We start from the raw sequence: 23,130 nt of genomic DNA, 5'->3' as shown, positions 1-23,130 counted from the left end.
AAGTCCCAAAGTGTTGAAAAAGAGTAGGCTTATTACAGATAATCTTAAAATAGTAATTAATCCATGTGTATTATTACTTAATTGGCACAACATTTCCTATATTAAGGGCATGGAGAAAGGGAATAGAAACCTTAGTCTGTTCTCAGCTTTTATGTGAAACTCAGTCCCTTTGGAAAAACATCTGGGATTAATGTGGATGCTAAAACTGTTACCTCACACCAGAGTTTCATTTGCTCTTTCATGATAAAAATTTTCCCCTTATGGTTGCCCAGATCCACACGTATATTATTCAGGATCTGATGTAGCATGGGCACCATTTGTGGCCACATCCTCTGAAAACCACTTCAAGTGGGTTTCCAGAGCCTTTAAAAATAGGCTGGGTTCTGGCAAAGCTTACAAGCATAGGAGAAAAAAAAAAGCAACAACTTAACCTTTTGAAAATAGTTTTAATTTTAGTCTCCCTACTTTTGCTCCTTTATAGATCTTCTCAGGATATTAGTAGAGTTAATATTCTCAATTTCCTATTTGTTTGTTTTTTTTTTAAATACATTCAGACTGATCATCCAATTAAATTCTTCAACTATAAAAATCCTGTTTTCTATATTGTTCTGATCTTTTAAATATGCTTAGTTCTGTGTTTTCTGTACTCAGCAAACCAGTTTGTAGTGCTGATTGGCTCTCCCCACATGGTGACTGGACCACTCCTTAATCACCCCAGAGCAGTAGTGTGCTTTCTATCGAGTGGTGACATTAGAGCAAGTTGCTTCTAAATGGCTGTAAAGCATGTTGCCATGGCAATGGAGCTTTCCTGGTCAGCTGGAAAGGAAATTCTTCAGTTCTGTCTGCACTGATTCTCAGACTTGGTGTGCTACAGGAAGAATCATCCTGGCGTTTTTAACAATGCTCACTCCCAGACCCCACCCGTAGGCATTCTGATTCAGGATGTTTGGGGGTGAGCCTGCATTTATAATCATCTTTCTGGGTAATGACCATTCAGGTGGCCCACAACCCCATCGTCAGAAAGGCTGTGTACAGCACCTACATATAGCTGAAGTTATGCCCCTAGAGAGTGCTGATCTTTGTCCCCATTGGGTCAGTGTCCAGAACTGCCCCCTCCTCCAAGTTGCTGAAGGATTTGCATTCTGCCTTTTTCAGGATCTTTACATGTAAGCGTCTGTTACACATATGCTTTGTGTTTACTCTCTAGTCTTCCAGGCTAAGATTCCCCAGCTCTAAAAACAAGGTCATCTGTTAGTAATTCTCTGCTTTAATTGGCAAATAACCTACCTACCAAGGACATACAATTGAAATTAGCATATGCATCCTGAGAGGTTATGGTTTCTTTCTGCCTGTGACTTCGGAGGATAGCTCATCATGGTGTATCTATGGGGAGGGGGGCCGTAAATGGAGTCCCCGTGAAATCCCTTTGAAAAGACTAGCATATCATCTATATGAGACAGCAACTTCTGGGGGCTGAACTAGAAGGGTGTATACGAATTTGAGAGTTCTCTTGATCCATTCTGAATCTTAGGTTTTTCAAGGGATAAGGATCAAACTTATTGGTTTATGAGAATGGAAATCATGAATTCTTTGTTGAAAACAGTGATTAGTATCTTTGCATTTTGCACCATCTGCCCTCCTGTCTTGCTTTCATCTTTATTGGCTACTCTGTAAATTTCCAGAAGGGAAGGTGAAACTTGGAATTGGCAATTAACTAACTGTGAAGGGGATAAAGTGGGATGGGTGGACAGTTGCAGTGTCACCATGGACTTAGAGGAGTGGGTAAGACTTCTCAGCCCCTACCATTGTGAAAAGCCTATTTGAGCCACCTCAGATGGAGGAATATCTATCTGTTTATTGATTAATTTGTCAACCTCTCAGCTTCTCAAAAGATGTTCTAGATAACATTTTTTTTTTCTGTTTAACAATTGCTCATAAATTCCACCATATTTTTTCAACATGCATATATTGAAAGCACCAACCATGTCTCAGGTGTTGTGCTAGGTGCTATTTGAAATAGAGATAAAAACAATTCTTTCCTAAAAGTGTTTCATCTTCACTTTTTTCCCCCAAAATGAGGTGGCTCAAACAGGACTTCACAGGGCATGTAGCAAATATTCCTGCGTGGAGCCTGAGATCTACCCAGGATAGAGCTGGGTGAGTACTTCTTTTTCAGTTCCCAGTGAGGATAGAGAATTGCTGATTCTAGTTTCCATTTTATGAAGGAGAATTATCCTTCAGAGCCCCAAAAACTCTTATTAAAGTGCTCTCAATCTTAAATCTCTTTTCCAAGCTGAATAAGTTCAGATGCCTTTGATCTCTCCCTTTTGGTCCGAGTTTTCAACTTTTCCAACCCTTACTGTTTTGAAACAAATAAAGTTTGCTATAAACTGGACTGAAAACCTATTGCTACTTGAAAATGACTTCAACAGCCACAAAACACAAGTGGATAGCAGTGTGGAGAAGAAATGGCACCAAGTGTGGGCTTTGGAGCCAGATGGATTTAGGTTCAAATCTCACCTTGGCCAATTAGTAGTTATTGGAAACTGGGCATGTTTCTTAATACCTGAGCCTCAGTTTCTTCTGTGAGAGGAGATAATAATATCTCCTTGAGGGGGGGTCATTGTTATGATTAAATGAGATGCTCAATATAAAGCACCTGGCATACAAATGTCAGTTTCCTTTCTTAGCTTTCCTGCTACCCAAAATAAGAACATTTACAGATGGAAATGCATTAAATGAAGGCTGTATGTCAAGAGGAGAAGGTGAGAGAGTTTGGGGCTTTAATGACCTTGATCTTTGGTTATTTATGGAGTTTTCTCTTGATTCTAAGAGGATTTCAAATTAGGCTTCTAAAATCTATTTGCTTTTACAACGAGAAGCAAAGTCAAACTCTTGGTTATTTGCTTTATTGTTCTGTCCACCCATCACCTGGGCTCCCTCCCCAAACTCTTTATTTGAAATATAATAAAATATTGTGAAAATAAGGTAGTTGGTCAAATGCACTCTTTAAAGCTATAATACATGACTATGCAGTAAGTCTTATTTAGAACTGTATCTAAGAATCACTTGGGACCTTTGTAAAATTATACATTCTGGCCCCACCTCAGACCTAGTAAATCCCAGACTCTGGGCATAGGGAGTTGACATTGGAAAGGTCCCCTGGTGATATCAACAATAACCATTGCTTTAGGGCAGTGTTGGAAAACTTGGGACTCAGAATCACCTGGAGGGCTTGGGACCATTCCTTTCCTTCCCTTCCCGCCACACCCCCAAGAATTACATTTCTAACAAGGTGATGACAATGCCACAGGTCTGGGGACAAACCTTTGCAGACCATTGATTTGAGGCTTTCTATTACATTAATACAGTCAGAGCTCAATTCTAACTTCAGCAACCCTAAACCATTTACTGTACTTTCTGACCCAAAAGGATAAAGTCTAGGGAAGAAGATACAAATAAATTAAGTAATAAGCTTTTTAAGGAAAGTGAAAAAAAGCAGTTGTTAAAGCCTGTAAAGTTAAGAGGTGAAAATTACTGTCTTCAATGATGTGGATATTTTTATTTGTTATTTAATAAGACTAACTCCAATGGTTTGCAGAGAACTGGACTTCACACCTTACTAGTGAATGGTTTCTGTGAACACCAGGGCAGCCATCTCCAGAAGCGGGGACAGCCTCTCGAGGCCTCCATCTCTGATCTCCCGACTGGCTATGGAGATTTTAGGCACAGAGTCTGAGATAAAACCACAGCCCCAAATGCCCTCTTATGGTGGTGGTGTGGGGTGAGGTACCCCTCTGACCTGTGCATGAGTGTTTTTGGTTTTTTATATACTTTATTTTTTAAAGCAGTTTTAGATTCAGAGCAAAATTTAGGGGAAGGCACAGAGATTTCCTGTATACCTCCTGCCCCTACACATGGATAGCCTCCCCCACTATCAACATCCCCCACCAGAATGGTACATGTTATTGTTACAATTGATGAACCTACATTGACATATCATTATCACTCAGAGTGCATAGTCTACATTAGGGTTCCCTCTTGGTGTTGTACACTCTACTAGTTTGGATGAATGTGTAATGGCCTGTTTGCACCATTATAGTATCATACAGATTGTTTCACTCCCCTAAAAATCTTCTGTGCTCTGCCTATTTATCCTTCAATGGGGTTCTTAAGAGTAAGAATAAAAAAGAGTCTCAGGGCACAGCAAACACAAACGACAGATTTTCTGTTCTGCTTCCAGACAAAGCAGAAAAGAGTGTAGGAAGCAATATTTTGAATTATGAGAGGTAAAAGAGTGAAACAATGTATAGTTTTATTTTTCAATGTTTTAATCATATCTCTGTGAAAGTCGGCAACCTGAGCCTCCCAGCATCAGTCAAGTGGAAATGTGATTCCCAGGGTTGCAATGTCTGCAGGAGGATTAGGCTTCTTTGTGTAAAATATCATCTTACTTCTTGGGAGAGATCTTCAAACAATTCCTCAAAAAATGGATTTTTAATGGAGCTTGAAAGGTAAAGCCATAATTTTCACATTGATGAAAAGTGAGAGGATGGAGTATTCAGAACACATTTAAAGAAGTGGATGGAATTTTGAACACTGTAAAAAAAAATATAAAAAGAATCTGGGGGCTGGTATTCTACTTCTCACAGGAAATGAATATATGAATATATGAAGGAGTAGCAGAGTCTGAAAATTATATAGTTTGGTCAATTTGATTATCAGTGGGAGGATTATTCAGCTTGTTGATTATCTGCAACAAAATTTTAATCCCAGTATGGTTTCTTCAGCTTGCTTTGCCTGCAATTAGTTAGCATGTGCTTGGGGAATGACAACCAACTCTAATATTAGCTCCAGGAAAACATAATCACCAAGGTAAATCTGCAGCTGCTGCAAGAATGAATGTGTCCCAAAGCCAGACACCACTGGGTTTTATATTGGATGTGGTTTTGTATTATTCAGGCTATGAAAATGCAGATAGGAATAGAGTGAAATTCCACTTCCCCGCCCCCCACCAGAATGTGGGACTTCCTTTTGGTCATCTTGCTATAGTTCTGCTTTCCAGTGAGCTACATTTCTGCTCAGAACCTACTGAGCTAGGAGGTAGAAAGCTGGGATTTATGTCCAGGTATGTGTCCCTGTGACTCATGCCCATGGTGGGACAACTATGAGCCACACTGGGCTTCCCCCACCACAGTTATTGTTAATTTCTATTGTCAATTTCAGGTGAGTTCTCCAAATGTTCCTTATGGGTCACAGGCAAAGACAACTCTGTCCCCAAGAAATTGTGTATATGTGAGTGAGCAGAAGGCCGTAATGGAGGGTGATATTGAGTTGAAGTTTAGCTATAAATAGAAATGTATTTTTCAGAGGAACAACTGTAAATTGAAATTGAAATTCCTCAAGAAAACAACACAAACTTTCCTCAGGGCCCCTCCCCCATCAGTTAATATTAGGTTCAGTTGCATGTGACAGACTACCCAAAATAAGAGCCTAAAAAGATCTGAGTAAAAAAAAGTGCAAGGTCCATTTCTCCCTTACGTAGGAGGAAGTTTTATGAAGTTGTCACAGTCGTAGGCTCCCGCCCTGTTAATGCTCAGCAGATGGTTTTCACTGAGATGGTTGCTCAGGCTCCAGTCACCACTTTGACCTTTTAGCTGGCAGAAAAATGGGAGGATCAAGAAAGGGCATGCCCATTCTCTATAAGGGCCATTTCTGAAAGTTGCCCAGGACTCTTCAGCTTATGTCCCATTGACCAGAAGACTTATTCACGTGATCACATCTAGCTACAAGTGAGGCTGAGCAGTCTTTATTCTGGGTGTCCCTGTGCCCAGATAAAAATGGAGGATTCTGTTACTAAGAAAGAGGAGAACTGATATCAAGAGATAATTAACTGTCTCTGTCCTACACTGCTTACCTTTTATTAAGGGCAAAGCAAACAGACCTCCAGCAGGGATGGTATTAGATTATATTACAGGTTGTCCTTATGTTTCAGAGGTAGGGAAAACCTGTTGTCTTTCATTGTCCCTCTGTCCTCTCCCCTCTTCTGCTCTCCTTTCCCAGTGCCCTGAGCCACAGGCCCAGGCCACTTTGTAGGACTTAATCAGGAATAATTGTGAGTCTTTGAAATAGAAAAAAAATGGAGTATCTTGTCTAGTGTATCTTTCATGGTTATCTCCACTATTCACTGTCATTGAGCTTTTTTACAACTCTGTAAGTTGTAGAAAACTCATAATAATGCAAATTATTTTTGCCCATAGAAATGCAAATTAGTTGTATCTGGTAGAATGCAATTGATTTTGACTCATTTTATATCTATTTGTAATTTTATTTCAGCATTCTTTATCTGCCTATGTATGTGTGGTGCTTTGAATTCCCCTTTGAACAGGCTGCAACATCTTACTGGTTCCCTCATTAATTAGTGAGTTAAATAAAATCTTTGACATGTGTTCATTCTGTATCTATTAGAGAGTTATGTTCACATCCTCTTTTAAAAATTGTCCTTTAACAGAATATTGAACCTGATTCTGTTCCTGGTGTCTTGGTATACTCTGATGTTCTTGATCCTCTTCATCCCAACAAACCTATTCCCTTGGGGTCATTAATGCACTCTGTCATACCTTTAGAAAACAACTTAAAACATAACATCAATAATAATAGCAATGATAACACTATTTACTGAGTGCTAATTAGCCGGATACCATACATACCCAACTCATTTAACCTTGCTCACTTTACCCCACTGACGTATTATTATACCCATTTTACAGGTGTGAAAACTGAGGCTTGGAAATGGTTCAACATCTTTCCCAAATTCACATAGCTGAAAAGTGGCAGAGGCTAGATCTGAGCTCAGGTTAAACTCCCAAGCCAGTATCCATTTCCCATTTTTCTGGGCTTAGCAATTAATGGCCTCAAGTGGCCACTGTTACTACTCCTTTCAGAGACATTTGCACATTAACAGAGAATGCTCAAAGGAATGAATCTTTAATAGTGGGCTTTCAGACTTTTTTTGGTGCTGTTGGTGCTGAGTTGCTTCTTCAGGTAGTGATTTCAATCATCATGTAGACTTCTCCCTGCCTTTTCAGCTATGAATAAAACTCACTATACTCAGGGAGCAATGACAATTGGGGATGGTGGGAAGAACCCTGGGGACTAGAGAGCTGGCTTCAAGTTCCAGCTCTGCTACCAACTAGCTATAAATAAGAGGGCCAGGAAGGTCTTCATTGCTCATCTCAAAAATGAAGAAACTGAGTGCCCAAGAAGCATTTCTGACTTTCAGAGATCTGCTTGCTAAAACAGCATGTGGCACAAAAAAGATTTAGATGGCAGTGATGAGGATCCAAGGGGAGACAGCCAAGCAAGAGGAAAGTGTCTGAGATTTGGACTTGGAAGACTTGGGTTTGAGCGCTAACACTGCTGTGTGATGTTGGATATGTTACTTTGGCTTTTTATTTTTACTCAAGGGTCTTCATCTTTAAAGTTAGAAATATATGGTTTTCCAGGATATTTCTAGCACTAAAAGTCTTTGGCTCTCTGAAATGAATGCATTGTGGACTTCATTATTGTTGACTATAAATATTATTATGTGTGAAGAAAAGGCAAATATCTCCCTTGTTCCTCCACTGTATTTGGAGTTTTCACATAATTATCTGATTTGATCCTTTTAACAATCCCTGAAGTAGGTTAGCAGAGTATTCCTATTTCTATCTTAGAATTGGATTTGAGGCCAAGAGGGGTTCAGTAATCTACCCAAATGCCATTTTTGACTTTCAGGGCCCCTATGGGTAGATTTGGAGGGAAGAGCTCCTGAATATGTTGGTACGTCATAGGGCTTGGGGCCTTATGGAAGCGCCAAGTCCTCAAAGCTATGATAAGAATTAAGCATAATTTCTAAATGTGATTTTAGTAATTGCAATTTAAAACATTTGAAAAACTTATTTGAAGGAATTCTTTAGCTAGGAAGGTAATAGTTGGCTGCATCTCTAAAATGGCATTAATAATACCTGTGTTGCAAGCTTGTTGTAAGGATTAGATGAGATAATGTATGCAAGCCATCTAGAACTCTGTTTAGTACATATTGGGCATGAAAAACATCTAAAACCCTTCTGGGCACAGATTGGGTATACTCAAAGATTAGCTGACATTGTTATTAATACTGTTGCTGTCAGTACTGCTATGCAGACATAGTGAAAGAAATCTGCTCATGGTATCTATCAATGAGGCTGCCTTTGCCAATAGGCATTCAATTCCAGCACTTCGTATCAATACAATAGCCCTATGAATATAGCTCACTTATCTCTAATTTAAAATCAAATAAAGTTCCTCTGGAGGAAAACAACCACCTAATAGCACAGAGATACAAATACATCATCGACTTGGGCAAGAGCACATCTGTCTCTTTAATTTAAGCTGTTGGATTTGATGGAATGTTTTCAGCCTGTAGGACTTCACAGATCATAGGGATTTTTAAAAACTACTTTCTTTTTTTAGCATAAAACTAATATACTTGCAAAGTAAATATTTCAATCAGAATGGGACTTTATAAAATAAAAACTGCTGTGTAGACTATTTTTTTCTCTAACCCCCACCCCACCGCTCAGTAATAACCCTGTTTAGTCATTTTTAGAATCCTTCCAAGAATTTTGATGCATATATGAGTGTACTTATTTGTATATCTTCTTGAAAAAGCACAAATAGGATCACATTGTTCTGTACCTTTTTTTCTCTTAATAATGTATATTGGAGATTATTCTAGATCAGTACATCTTTACTCATTTTGTTCTTTTTAGCATGACATACTACTCCATGTATGGGTATATCATAATTTATTTAATCTGTCCCTTCCAGATGGTTACTTAGGTTATTTTCTTTTTTTCTTCTATTATTAATACAAACCAGACCACAATGAACAGCCCAATGATATATTTGCATAATTGTGGGTGTATCACTAGGATTCTGTGTGAACATGTAATTGGGCTGCACATCACTAATTGGATGGATTGGAGGCTTGGAGATTCCAAAAGGACTAACTGTGACTCTTTACCACAATGTTTATGCCTTGATTGAAAGCAGTGACTAATGGAGGGAATGTCAGAGATCATTTCAGCCCTCTTATTTATGTGCAAATATTTATCAGGCTCTTCTCAGAAAAGATTATCTTGTTAAGCCAGTATGGGTCACAACATTATATTATAACAAAATAAGGGATTTGAAAGGGCTCTTGGAAAATCAAAAGTGCTATACAGGTGGCTAGTTCTGTTCTCATTAGCATTATGGTATTGGTTACTAAGATGTGCCACTGAGGTGGGGCTCACTGAGGCCTAAGACTGAGTCCTTTCTGCTTTATTCTTCTCCCTCAACCTTCTCATCATTTATTGAATTGTTAAATATGCTCAATTTGTCCTTCGTAGTTGGTCCAGTTCCTTCCATCCCCTTCTCCTTCCCACTACCTTCTTTCAACATGCCATCACATGTGACAATAGAGAGGCCTTTACTATGTTCTAGGCATTGTGTTAGCAGGCTTAAGTACATTTTCTGAGGTAATCCTCTCAACAGCTCCATGAGGTAGGGATTGCTCTCCCCATTTCACAAGATGAGGGTGAGAAACTGAGGTTCAGAGATGTTAAGTGTTGTGCCTAAGGTTACATAGCTTGTATTTGGTGACCTGGGATTGAAACTTGGCTGTACTCAACCCCAAAGGCTATGTTCTTACTTCTATATCAGCTGCCTTCTAATTGGTCTGTGTTCAGATCTATTTCTCCCTCTCTCGTTCAATTCCCCAGTCCTGCTAGATTAGGTTCCATACAATATCACTTAAACACAACAGTTTTCTATTCAAAGGCCTACAAAGACCTAATTCCCAAAGACTTGTTAATTTTCTCATTGAAATGGGAATGTTAACCTGGAATTTAAAGCCCTTTGACCTCAAGACCCCACTTAAATTTCCATGAAAATCGTATTCATGTCTTTGCCTCTTTCTAGTCCCAGTGGAAAGAATTTATATGGGAGAGTCAGACAGACCTGAGCTCTTCCCTACTCTACCACTTATTATCTGTGTGTGACCTTGGGCTAGTGAGGTAACCTTTCTGATCCTCCATTTCCTCATCTGTAAAATGAGGATAATGTTTACATTATCTCAAATCCTTACACCACCACTGGTTATATAAAGGGCCTTTATTCTGTACCTAGCCTGTCACTCTGTACTTACTGGGTGATCAATGACAGCTACTTGAATGAATGGATTGGATGAAAGGTTTGATAGGTGGAATAAGCTGGGCCAGGCAGACTTCAGCAACAGACCAGCTTGAGGACCTGGGGATGATGTGTATTTATGTGCATGGGGGATGATAATGAGGAGAAAGATGAAAAAGAGGGGTGTTTCTGAGAGAACACATTTCTGAACAGAAAATCTGTCAAGGATTGTACTTCACCTCAAACGGAGAGTTGGGGACACTGAAGAAAAAGGCATTTATGTATTTGGCTCCTCCTTTCCATCAGGTCATACTTGGGCTAATTTCTTTGTACTTATCAGATGAGTAAAATGAGGCACAAGCTACATTCTACAAGTCCCATGATACAGAACATGCATGGCTAAATTCTCCACATTACAGAGTATTAGAGTCTGATATTCTCAGGAGGGAAAATGTATTAAAGGCATACTACTATTTGGAGGATTTTGATTGATGTTCACTATAGTTTCTTTGTATTTTTTGAAAGCCTTTATTTGCTCACTCCACAAAGGTAGAGTCCACTAATATTAAACATAAACATGTTTATAGTAGGTTTAGCTTGACCATTTAAAAGTCACCTGGCTGGGGATTTGATGCTTCATGGGAGTGAGGAAGAAAACAAAAACAAAACAAAACAAAAACCTCAGGGAAATACTTTCCCAGTAATGTGGAATTGTAAATTGTTCTTTGTGTTATTATTTCACAGCTGGGTCAGTTCAATGTTTACAAAAATTTAAATTACTTTATGCAGTCCTTTTAGATTTTGGACTGTGGGAGTTACAGTGTAAAATGGAGCAAGAGGCAATGTGGCCTAGGGAAACAAAATTAAGGTGTAAAACAATACAAGGTAAGAATGGTCATCAAATGATATAAGTATGTTCAAATTCAAATGGTATTTTAGAAATAAGTAGATGTAAGCATATGAGGAATAAAACAGGTTTTTGCAGAAAAGCAAAATAAAAGTACAAGGACAGTGGAAAAATAGATCTGTTCATTTAATACCCATTGGTATAAATGTTTGCTTCTCTGAATAATCTAGATACAAAAGCAAAAATGTAATATGTTTTGTTCCATCTTGGAAGAAAACCAATTGGCTCAGGACTCACCCCCACATGTAACACTTGCATGTGGATGCATAAGGCTGACCTGGCAGAGAAGTGGAAGGGGGAGGGGACGGGGATGAAAGGAGTTTAGACCATCCCAGGGATATGCTGGTGGAAACTCAGTGTGAGGAGGTCAAGAGAGGGAAGAAAAGAAGGGGTTTGGGTTTGGGTTTGGGTTATAGATACAAATATAATATATGCCTGGGTTTCTGAGAGCATCTGGAAGGTTCTGCAGATGCAGTGTTCCTCTCATTTACAAATAATGGAATGTTGGCAGTTTTGCATTTTCTATACTTCTCTGGCTATGTGCAGTGGATCTCAACTTTAGCTGTATATTAGAATCACTTAGGGAGCTTTTGTAAAATAGTTTTCCTGGGCCTTAATACAGACCAATTAAATCAGAAATTCTGGGGAGTAGAACCTTGGCATCTGTGTATGTGGTATTTTTAAAAGCTTTGCAGGTGATCCTGATGCACAATGAGGGTTAACTACTGGACCAGAAGTATTGCTTTAAGTGCAGTACTTGTGACTTCAATTGAGATTAAAGCCAGCAACCTACTTCTGGGACTTTAGGGTTTCTGGTGGCCATAAAGACCTGGCATGGTCTTTAGGTCATAGCCCTTTGTGGGTTTTGGGACCCAAGTAGGAATCCTACTTCCACCACTTGCTACATGTGAGGCCTTGAGCAAGTTGCTTACTTATGTAAGCCTCAGTTTTTGCACCTGTAAATTGGGGATAACATCCACTTAACAGGGCCATTGAAAAGATTAAGCAAGAGAATGTATTTATTAATAAATTATCTGATACAAGCCACTATTCATTCAACACTTTCCACATGTTCATTGGGCTCTACTCCACAAAAACCCAATGAAGATGTTTAAGATGCTCATCAAATCTGCAGATATAAAACTGGGAGATGTAGCTTAGATAAGAGATGTTAGAATCAAGATTCAAAAATATTTTGATTGGTTGGAAGGATGATCAACTCTTTCAAGATAAGTATAAGGATTTGAACTTAAAATTTAATAAAAATAAACATAAAGCCATAATCTATACCAAGACAGGAAATGAGAGTAGTTCCAGTGCAAAAGGTCTGTGAGTTTCATGGACAACAGGTTTAATATGAAATAGCTGTGTAGTGTAACTATTGGGAATGCTCCAGTAGTTAGAGGCTGATTTAAGAGAAATGTGGGATGCAGGTTTCATGCAGCCACAGACTCTCTGGGCCCCACCCTGGACTGAATCCTATCTTTAAAGCTCATTTATTCATACAACAAACATTTATTGAAGACCTACTATGTGCAGGGACCTGTTCTAGGCTCTAGGGATACAATGTTTTTACCCCCTTGGAGCTTAAATTTTAGCCTCCTTTAACCAAGGAGGTGGGGTAGAGAGATAATTTGCAAGTACGGAAGGCATATGAACTATTAGAGATAAGAGCTATGGAAAAAAATGAGCCAAGAAGAGAGGAAAGGCCTTGCCATGAGTAGAAGGGGTTATTTGCAATTTTAAATAGGGTGGCCAGGGATGGCTTTATTGAAAAGGTAACATTTGAGTAAAGTTTGAGGGAAGAAAAGAGGAAGATAAGTAGATATCTGGGGGGCGGAAGAACACTCCAGGTAGAGGAAACTGTTACTGAACCAAACTGGGATCCATTCACCTGGCTCAGTAAAGCCAGACACTGAAGTTGAGAGTTGCAGCAGGAGAGCGAGACTTTATTGCAGGGCACCATGCAAGGAGTATGGGCAGCTAATGCTTAAAACTTGAACTCCTTGATGGCCTACCAGCCAGGGTTTTTAAAGGCAGGGGTACATTTTAGGCAGGCAAAATTATAAATCAATACATGGAGGTTATACATTGGCCTGGCCTAAAAAGCCGGAATATGCTGAAGTGTGGGGGGCATAGGTGAATTCAGAGATTCTTGGATTAGTAGAAAGGCAGGTTAAGATGGGTGTGACAGGTCCTTGTTATCAAAAGCTCGGCAATTGCCCACCAGGCCACATCAGAAGAATGAGGACAAGTTATTGAGGAGAAGGAAAGAGAAGTGTATTACTTTGCCAGCAGAGGAGGAAAATGGTAGACTATTATCTCAAAATTCAAATTCCTGTACATAAGCAGAAATATAGAGCTTTTAAAGCGAGGGCCTTCAGTTCTAGGGTATTGTTGTTTAACTATAGTTAATGATTCTAATCATCTCATCTCTGCTGGAGACAAAGTCGTTGTCTCTGCCCACCTGGGAGGCCCACCCAGACCTCCCCCAGCCAGGCGCTGGGCCTGGGATGGAGCTGATAGTTCAGCTGAGCTATCTCCTGTAACACAAAGAACAAAAGACATTCTCCTGCCCTTCCTGACCACCTACCTGAGATAGGGATGCAGGTCTCAGTTCCCAAAAAGAGTAAGGGAAGTTTTAAAGAGATAGAAAACATCTTTTGCCATATTTTTCCCAGGCCATTCCCTCTGTTACATATTCCCCACTCTCAATTTTATGCTTCCATATCTATGGGAGGAGGGGTGGGCAACTGCTCTGTTATACCTCGGGGAAATTTAGAACAAAGAATGGAGGTCAGAGTTCAATTCCTCAGTTCCCCCATTATCTGAATTTTCCATCTGTGGGTGTTTTTGAAGAATAACTCAAGAACATTTGTTAAAGTGCCATCTTTTAAAGTTTCCATTAGAAACCAAAACACTTCATGACTCTGGCTCACTTGGAGGGCCATTGTTCTCATCAGATGGCCCATTCACTTTTTTTCTTTTTTTTTATTTCAGCTTATTATGGGGGGTACAAAAGTTCAGGTTACATACGTTGCCCATGTACCGCCTATCCCCCCAAGTCAGAGCTCCAGGCGTGTCCATTCCCCAGACAGTGCGCATTGTACTCATCATGTAAGTATACACCAATCCCCTACTCGCACCCCCCCAGTCAACACCTTCAAGCGTGACCATTCCCCAGACGGTGCGCAACATACTCATCATGTAGGCATATACCCATCCCCTCCCCCCACCCCCCAACCTCAGTCTAATATCCAATTGGTATCATTCCCAGATGTGAATTTAGGTGATGATCAGGGAAACCAATTTTCTGGTGAGTACATGTGATGCTTGTTTTTCCATTCTTGGGATACTTCACTTAATATAATGGGTTCCAACTCTCTCCAGGAGAACCAAAGAGATGTCGTATCACTGTTATTTCTTTTCTTTTCTTTTTTTTCCCCTTTATATATTTATTTATTTATTTATTTCATCTTATTATGGGGAATACAGAATTTCAGGTTAGATACGTTGCCCATGTACCACCTGTCCCCCCAAGTCAAAGCTCCAGGCGTGTCCGTTCCCCAGACAGTGCGCGTTGCACCCATCATGTAAGTATATATCCCTCCCCTCCCCACCGCCCCCTCCCCGAGTCAGCACCTTCAAGCGTGACCATCCCCAAACGGTGCGCAATGCACTCATTATGTAGGCATACACCCATCCCCTCCCCCACCCCCCACCTCAGTCTGATATCCGATTGGTATTGTTCCCAGATGTGTATTTAGGTGATGATCAGGGAAACCAATTTTCTGGTGAGTACATGTGATGCTTGTTTTTCCATTCTTGGGATACTTCACTTAATATAATGGGTTCCAACTCTCTCCAGGAGAACCATAGAGATGTCGTATCTTCGTTATTTCTTATAGCTGAGTAATATTCCATGGTATACATATAACACAGTTTACTAATCCAATCATGTATTGATGGGCATTTGGGTTGTTTCCACATCTTTGCTATTCTGACTTGTGCTGCTATAAACATTCGAGTACAGGTGTCTTTGTCATAGAATGACTTATGTTCCTTTGGGGAGATGCCCAATAATGGGGTTGCTGGATCGAATGGTAGGTCTATTTGAATCTGTTTAAGGTATCTCCATAATGCTTTCCACAGGGGTTGCACTAGTTTGCAGTCCCACCAGCAGTGTATGAGTGTTCCTGTCTCTCTGCATCCACGCCAACATGTGTTGTTTTGGGACTTTTTGATAAAGGCCATTCTCACTGGGGTTAAGTAATATCTCATTGTGGTTTTGATTTGCATTTCCCTGATGATTAGGGATGTTGAGCATTTTTTCATATGTTTGTTAGCCACTCTTATATCTTCTTTTGAAAAATTTCTATTCATGTTGTTTGCCCACTTCTTGATAGGGTTGTTTGATTTTTTTCTTGCTGATTTTCCTGAGTTCTAAATAGATTCTTGTTATCAGTCCTTTATCTGATGTGTAGTATGCGAAAATTTTTTCCCATTCTGTAGGTGGTCTGTTTGTTCTCGTGACTGTTTCTTTGGCTGTGCAGAAGCTTTTTAATTTATAAGGCTAGCCAGGTGCCTAGAACTTACCTTGAAGGGACTCAAGATTTTCTTTTATTTCCAGGCTGCACCTACTTAGGCCCGCAAGAGGGGTCCTTGCCCTGTATCAAAACCACAAATATAAAGATCTTGATGTGGAATGTACTTGTCTTATTCAAGAAAAATTAAATAAGCCCTAGTTGGAATATTACATTCAATGATAGGCCTCATCCTTACTGTTTTTAGCTGAGTAAAAAAGCAAAATATTTGGAAACAAAGCATTTGAAAAATACACAAAAAAATTAAAGATAGTATAACTCATCCACTATTCAAGTATTCTTGACATTTTGGTATACTTCCTTCCAGCTTGTAAGTAGATCGACATGCAGAAGTAGCAGAAAATAGCAAATTCGAATTGAAATTTATTTTTTAGGAGCTCTCCAGGGCTCCATTGCTGACTCTGGTGATTCAATTCTGCATTACTAGCATATAGTATTCAAATGTGGGCCTCAGCATACTTTCAAGTTACTACAGGTTAAATCTAGCCTTTGAGTTGTTTTCAAATAGTTGAAGTCTCAATTATTTATTCTGTAGATCCTTTACATTCAAGGATATATAGTTTTTATACTCTTTGCCACTTTAGCAGACGAAAAATGCCCTCTTACTTTCAGCTTTCATTACTATTGGCATTGAGCATTCTTTTCTATGTTCATTGACCATTTGCAATTCTTCTTCTGTGATTTTCCTGCTTACCAATAACTCTTTATAGGATATAGTACCTAGAGTGTTTCTAGAGCATGTTGAGCTGAATAGCAAAGACTATCATTTTATTCAAGGTTGTGACATTGAATAATAGATCATCACCATAAATGGCTGAAATAGTTGCTCCCATCCCACATGCTCTTTTGCAGTGTGACATTGCCCCTCCTCCTACCAAGAGGAGGAGTGCATTTTCCCTTCCTTGAATTTTGGCTGGCCTTTTGACTTGCTTTGACTAATGGAATGTGGCAGGAGTGACAATGTGACTTCCCAGCCTAGGCCGTAGGAGATTTTGTACCTTTTGTGAGAGAGGCTGTGCGGAGAGAGCCCAGGTGCCCACGTGACAGCTTAGCACCAAGACTGTAGACATGTGAGGGAGTCCATCATGGATCTTCCAGGCCAAGTGGAATCACATGGAACAATGATGAGCTATCCTGTTGACCTGTTTAAATTCCTGACCCATAGAATAATGAGCAATAGAGTGGTAGTTGTTTTTTAAACCACTGAGTTTTGGCATACTTAGTTATATAGCAATAGATAATTGATACATAAGAAATGTGGGGACATGGAATTTGTATTCCCATTTGAAGTACTGCCACAGGGAAGCAGGAGTAGACTTGTTTTATGGTTCCCTAAAGAGCAGAACTAGAACCCACCTGAAGGCAGAGGTTACATGGAGGCATGTTCTTGGCTGGATATGAGAACTGACAATGAGTGCATGTCAACAATGAATAGATTATTTTGTGAGGCAGTGAGCTGTCTCTGAAGGTATTACTAGAGAAGCTTGACAACCATTGATTACAGACACTATAATGGGATGAGTTATTGGGAAGCTAACTACATGATCTGTGAAGTCTCTCAAATCTTATGACTTTAACGGTCAGTGGAAGCTGGGATTTGCAGTCAACAATTATTGCTAAAGGTTACTCAGAGATGAGTTTTCACCTTGTGGAGTATCTTTTTTTCTCTCTTGGGTTCTTTTGCCATTATTATTATTATTATTATTTTTTGAGACAGAGTCTAGCTCTGTTGCCTAGGCGAGAGTGCCATGGCATTGGCCTAGCTTGCAGCAACCTCAAACTCCTGGGCTCAAGGGATCCTCCTGCTTCAGGCTCCCAAGTAGCTGGGACTACAGGCATGCGCCACCACACCCAGCTAATTTTTTCTATTTTTACTAGAGACAGGGTCTCGTTCTTGCTCAGGCTGGTCTCGAGCTCCTGGTCTCAAGCGATCCTCCCAGACTGCTAAGATTACAGGCGTGAGCTACCATGCCCGGCCTTGCTGTTAACTTTTTAATAAGGAGATCAAAATTAATATAATGGTCAAGATATCAGGAAGTTTTAATTATCATAAACATGCCAATTCGCAATAATAAAATGGAGCTTTACGTTATCTTTCCTATGTCTGTAGTTTCTTTCTTTCTTTTTGAGACAAGAACTCCTGTGGCAAGAGTTGCCTTCTTCCTCATTCCCCACCTTTACTGTCATATGGAAGCCTTCTTCTGTGAACTTAGATTTTACAGAGAAAGACAAAGGCACTTTTGAACGATAATAATGGTGAGTGTTTGGGTAAATAACAAACTGGTGAACTTTCATTTGGAGCATATGTTCCAAATGAAAGACCAAATTTTGCTAGCCATGAAATCATATGTACCCTTTTTGTTGCCTTTATGATTTTTCTTCTTTTCCTTCCCTTCTCATTGCTACAGACCCTACACAGAGGAAACAAATGCTTAAACAGAGACCTGTAAGCTAGATATTCATAAGTCAAAGGCTCCCTGTACCCATAATGGCATGTTAGAAGAAATCTATGACTGTGGTTAAAATAGTCAGATGGAAACTATAACCTCTAGATATTTTGTCGTCTCCTACAATTTTGTGAGTTTGGCTTTTGCAACTCTGGAATATAAAAGGGAGAAAATATATTCTTTCAGTTTTCTGTAATGAGACACTATCACTCATACTTTGAATCTCTAAGACAATGGCAATAACATAAAATTTGGTGCCTGTCCACAAAGTTAGGAGGAGGTATGAGGAAGCCACCAACTTGGCAGTTCTTAGCTTATATTGAGAGTAGATATAAAAGTGGGCTCTATAATTATTTTCAGGCTGGGAATATAATGTAAAAAATAACCTCCTCATTAGAGATATTTAGGTAAGAACTCCATAATTTACTGGGTAAGCTTGTTGAAATTAAATAAACTTACATACCAACCCCAGGTATGGGTAGGCTGGTTTTCTTCAACACCTTTAGCTTTATGAGGTTGCTTTTCCCTTTAATAGTAAAATAAAAATAGCTCAAGCATTTATTATACAAGTAACAATGGGATAAAATTTAGATTGAGTGGAGCCCCAAGATGCAAAAGAGATAAAATTCTAAAGTAAAGTGCTAGACCAAAATGCAATTTTAAACTGGTATTGCTAAGAATGGGTTCTGTGCTCCTTAAAAGTCCACCCTTCCCAGAAGCGACTGGGAGAGAACGGGGCTTTCCTAATCCCTTAGGTTAAGCCTAATGAGGGATTCTTCTGTAGGATGACTCAGAGGGTCTGACATGTGTTCCATTCAGTTGGGGACATAGTACCTGGGACCTGACCCTCACCTGAGAAAGCTGGAGCTGCCTACGGCATCAGAATAGAGGTGACTATACTGTTCTATCCAGGATTTGGTAGGGCAAGGGATGAGATATAGTTTCTCAGGAATCAGACAGTTGTGGGCTGTTTGGCAAAGAGAACTAGCATGAAATTTTCCAGGATTTTTTTTTCTAATAGAGTGACCTCAGTAGCAACAACTGGGATGTGTATGCTAGTATTAATGGAAAATTTTCATTCTATTTAATTATGAGCACATATTCCAAACTTTTATTGCATTCATACATGCAAAGGAAGAGGACCTTCATGGATAAATTCAAAGATTAACTCTTGGTAGGGACATTTTATAGGGAAAGAGAATGGTTAGATAATAATTGTTGGTACAAAATTCAATGACTGACTGGTTTAAGATCTTTAGATTCTTGATTTATAGTCATCAGCCAGTCAGCTGGGTGAGTAATTAGTTTCCTAGAGCCAAGACTTAATTCCACTGAATTTATCAGAGAATTGATTAAACATTTTTCAGGAAGGGAGTTGGGAATTATATTCTATAAAAAAAAAAGTTTTGTCCCAGACTAGGTTTGAATTAATTTTTATTTTACTTTGAGATTCTTAGTGACTAAGGTAGTAATCACAAGTAATCATGGAGTTCAAAGATACAATTGCCTGAATGAAGGAAACTGTAGAGAGAATTGCCTGGTGATTGGACTTTTTGAGGATGTCATGAATGAAAGAGTCATTTTGAACATCTGCTGGGACCAGCGAGCCAATAACCAGTTGTTTAAGTCAGCTTTTACAACTTCCACTTGCCACCACCTTCACTGTGGTATATAGTCTCCAAATATGGCTGCAGAAAATTCCTACTATCCCTGTACATACATCTAGCTCCTTCCACCGAGAGGTGGAGTCTGTCTCCCTTCTCCTGGGCTGGCCTTGTGACTTGCTTTGACTAAGAGTACAACAGAAGTGACTCTTAATCTTTAAGGGGATTGGTAGCCTGGACTTTCTTTCTTTTAGAATCTAACAGCTGGGTAAGAAATCTGAGTATCCTGGGATCACCACTTTTGAGGAAGCCCAAGCTAGCCCCATGGAGAGGTCATGTGGAGTGAGACACTTCCCTGGCCAGGCCCCTGCTGTTGCAGCCATCCCGGCTAAGGTGCTAGGCACATGAGTGAAAAAGCCATCTGAATGTTCCAGCCTTAATAGATTCCATGTGAAGCAGATTTGCCCAGCTGAACCCAGACTAGATTGCAGAATTATCAGCTATAATAAGTCATTGTTGCTTTAAGTCAGTAATTTTTTTTTAATTCAGCAGCAGACAACTGAAACAACCACCCTGGAGGGGTTGGAACTTGGCTAGTCAGCTAGTGTGTGTGTAGTGGGTGAGGGGGGAAAGGGGAGTTGCAGGATGGGGTGGGAGGAAGAGAGGTGACATGGAAGGTGGAAATGTAGAACAGAAGCCAACCTTGCACACATCCTTCTGTGAGATTCCTATCTGAAGCCTAAGCTGGGGAAATAAGAAGTTACAAAGTTAAATCAAGTGTACAATTTTCCTTCCTGACTTAGACTAGACATTCCAATTTCTGAATAGAGAGTCTTTGGGGTACAAAGTGAGCATAGGATTGTCTTTTACCTCAGAGTGAGCAGAATATTCAGATTCAGGGGCCTGCAGGCATTTTCACTCACAGGCAGGGAGAGTAACCCCCACCTAATTAACATTAATGGGACAGTGTGAGGACAATACGATCATAGTAAAGCTGAACTTTCATTATTTCATGAATTGTGCTTCATCAAAGTATACCGATCACCTCTCACATGGCCAGAAGCCTAATAGCCCCCTTTTGTGGGAGAAGCTTACCTTTTCCTGAGTCCCAGACACTGCTCCAGTTTCTTGGCAGCCTCAGGCTCTTGACTCTCATTCTGTGCTTTGTGGCTATTGCCCTTTCTGACACTCCAACTTTGACCCTCCAAAGGAAAAGCTCTCCTTTTCCTCAATTTCAAAGCATCACCCCACCCAAGGCAGTTGTGTGCAGCAGCCTTTGGGGTCTCAGTCACCAGAAAAAACAACTTAAAATTGACTATTACAAATCCACATTCTTATAAGTCTTCAGCCAGTGAGAAATTCTCAGTAGTAGGAATGGCTGCTTCTTTCCTTGGATGCTCTCCCATTTTTCCTCTCTGGTATCCAGCTTCTGAACACCCACATTTCTATTCATTTCTAAAGCAGAAGAGTTCAGCTCCTCTCACCTACCTCAAACTACTTACCGGACTACTTTTACAGGCTCTCAAACTCATTAAGGCACTCTGCTACACATGTGACCATGCACGCCATCTCAGGCTGATGGTAATGGCCAACTATTAATAACATTTATTGTTTTCCCCAGAGGCCAGGTTCATGTGTTAAGTCATTTAATATCTTCTCTACAATGTGGATATCATAACAACCCCTTAATTTCATTTTATAAAGAAACTGGGGTGCAGAGAGATTAAATAAAGTATTCAGGTTGCACAGTTAGTTCCCTCAGCCAGGACTCAAATCCAGGGCAGCCTGTGCAGAGGCCACCAATTTTACCATGATACTAGCACTGCCTTTAAAATTATAACTCTTTAAATTTAAATTAAATCAGTCTTAAAATGATGCCATCCTTAGTAAGGCCTCACTTCCCACTGGGCATTGTTGAGAAACTATATGCACATTTATTCATCTCTGTATAGAGCTAGTACCACAAAGGGCATGGATTAATTTTTCCCTTATTTCATGTTTATGTTTAATATAAAAAACATTCAGAGGCAGGTATAGAAATTGTGGTGATTTGAGAAGTTGTGAGGTAACATTGGGAATTTGATATCTTACTACCACCACCATCTCTTACCTCAACTTGTGAGATATCTGGAGAAATCATATGCCTAGGAGAAAGGCTGGCAAATAGTGGCAAAGCAGTGGTTTCTGATGAGCTATGGCTTTCTCTCCAAACTCCAGCTGGACCCTGGTGAACCACTAGACTTTGGGGTCCTGGTTAGAGCCTAAAGGGTCTCCTTCCAAATCAAAATCTTACTCCCCAAAAGGCAAAGGGAACTCTAACTCCTACCTTGCATTCCAGAGGAAAGAAGGAAACTTCTATTTCCTGTGTGTTCCTTAACAAATATGAGCTGAGTGCTACCTTACCTGACAGGAGATGGGGAAAGAATCGAGAACCTAATAGCTGCAGTGCCTGCTGTTATGGAGCTCACAGCCTGGCAGGGTGACAGGCATGAAACAGAGCAGCACACAGTGATAATGATAAATTGGAATACGTGCTCTGAAGAGCACGTACAGAATCTTATCTAGATTGGAGATGAGCTTAGGGGGAAGTTTATGGCAGAGCTACTCCGAGACCTTAGAGGCCTGCAGAAGCCATCCTGGTATAGTGTGTCCCAGATAGAGGGAATAATAAGTGCAAGGCTTCAAGAAAGGGTTTGATGAATTGCAGGTCCTGGACTGTGGCGATGAAAATGAAGCAAGTAGCACATCAGATGGTTAGGCAATGGGGCAGGGCCTTTGAAACTATGATAAGTGTGAAGGTCACCCCCTTTTTGATAACCAGACATACCTTCCTCCTGCATTCAATATGGTCCCAGTGACCAAGGGATGGGGACATCCCACAAGCTAGGCCGATCAGCGTGTGTATCTTGAGGATCTGCATGTCAAACAGAGTGGCCTAAGGACAGAGAACCATCAGTGTCCAGCCATTCTGATGTCTTCACTGTTCTACAAGTTTCTGACTGAGCTTACTAGAGTCACTGGATCTCCTGCCTTTCCCAAGCCCTGCTTATTGAGTTTTTCCTTCGATTCTGAAAAGTCTTTTTGGCTGAAGTTAGCCAGGGTTGATTTATGTGGCTTGTAACTGAAAGAAGAGGCTGAGCAGGATGAAATCCCAAATCAGTAACAATCAAAGCAGATTAGGAAGCCAGCAATGTTGACCTTTAGAGGCTATCGTGGGCTGGACATGATCCAATGTATTTAAAAAATCACTCTGGTTTTCCTGTTTCCTCTTTTTTCCTTTCTCCCCTTCCCAATAAGCCCCTAGGAGTGTGTTCTATAGTTCAGGCTTGGCCTAGAGGGAGGGCAGGGCAGTTGCAGAAAATGAGACACAGAGA

This window comes from Eulemur rufifrons, chromosome 30, assembly GCF_041146395.1.
Source record: "Eulemur rufifrons isolate Redbay chromosome 30, OSU_ERuf_1, whole genome shotgun sequence".
NCBI classification, from domain to species: Eukaryota; Metazoa; Chordata; class Mammalia; order Primates; family Lemuridae; genus Eulemur; species Eulemur rufifrons.
This window is presented reverse-complemented; position numbering follows the sequence as displayed.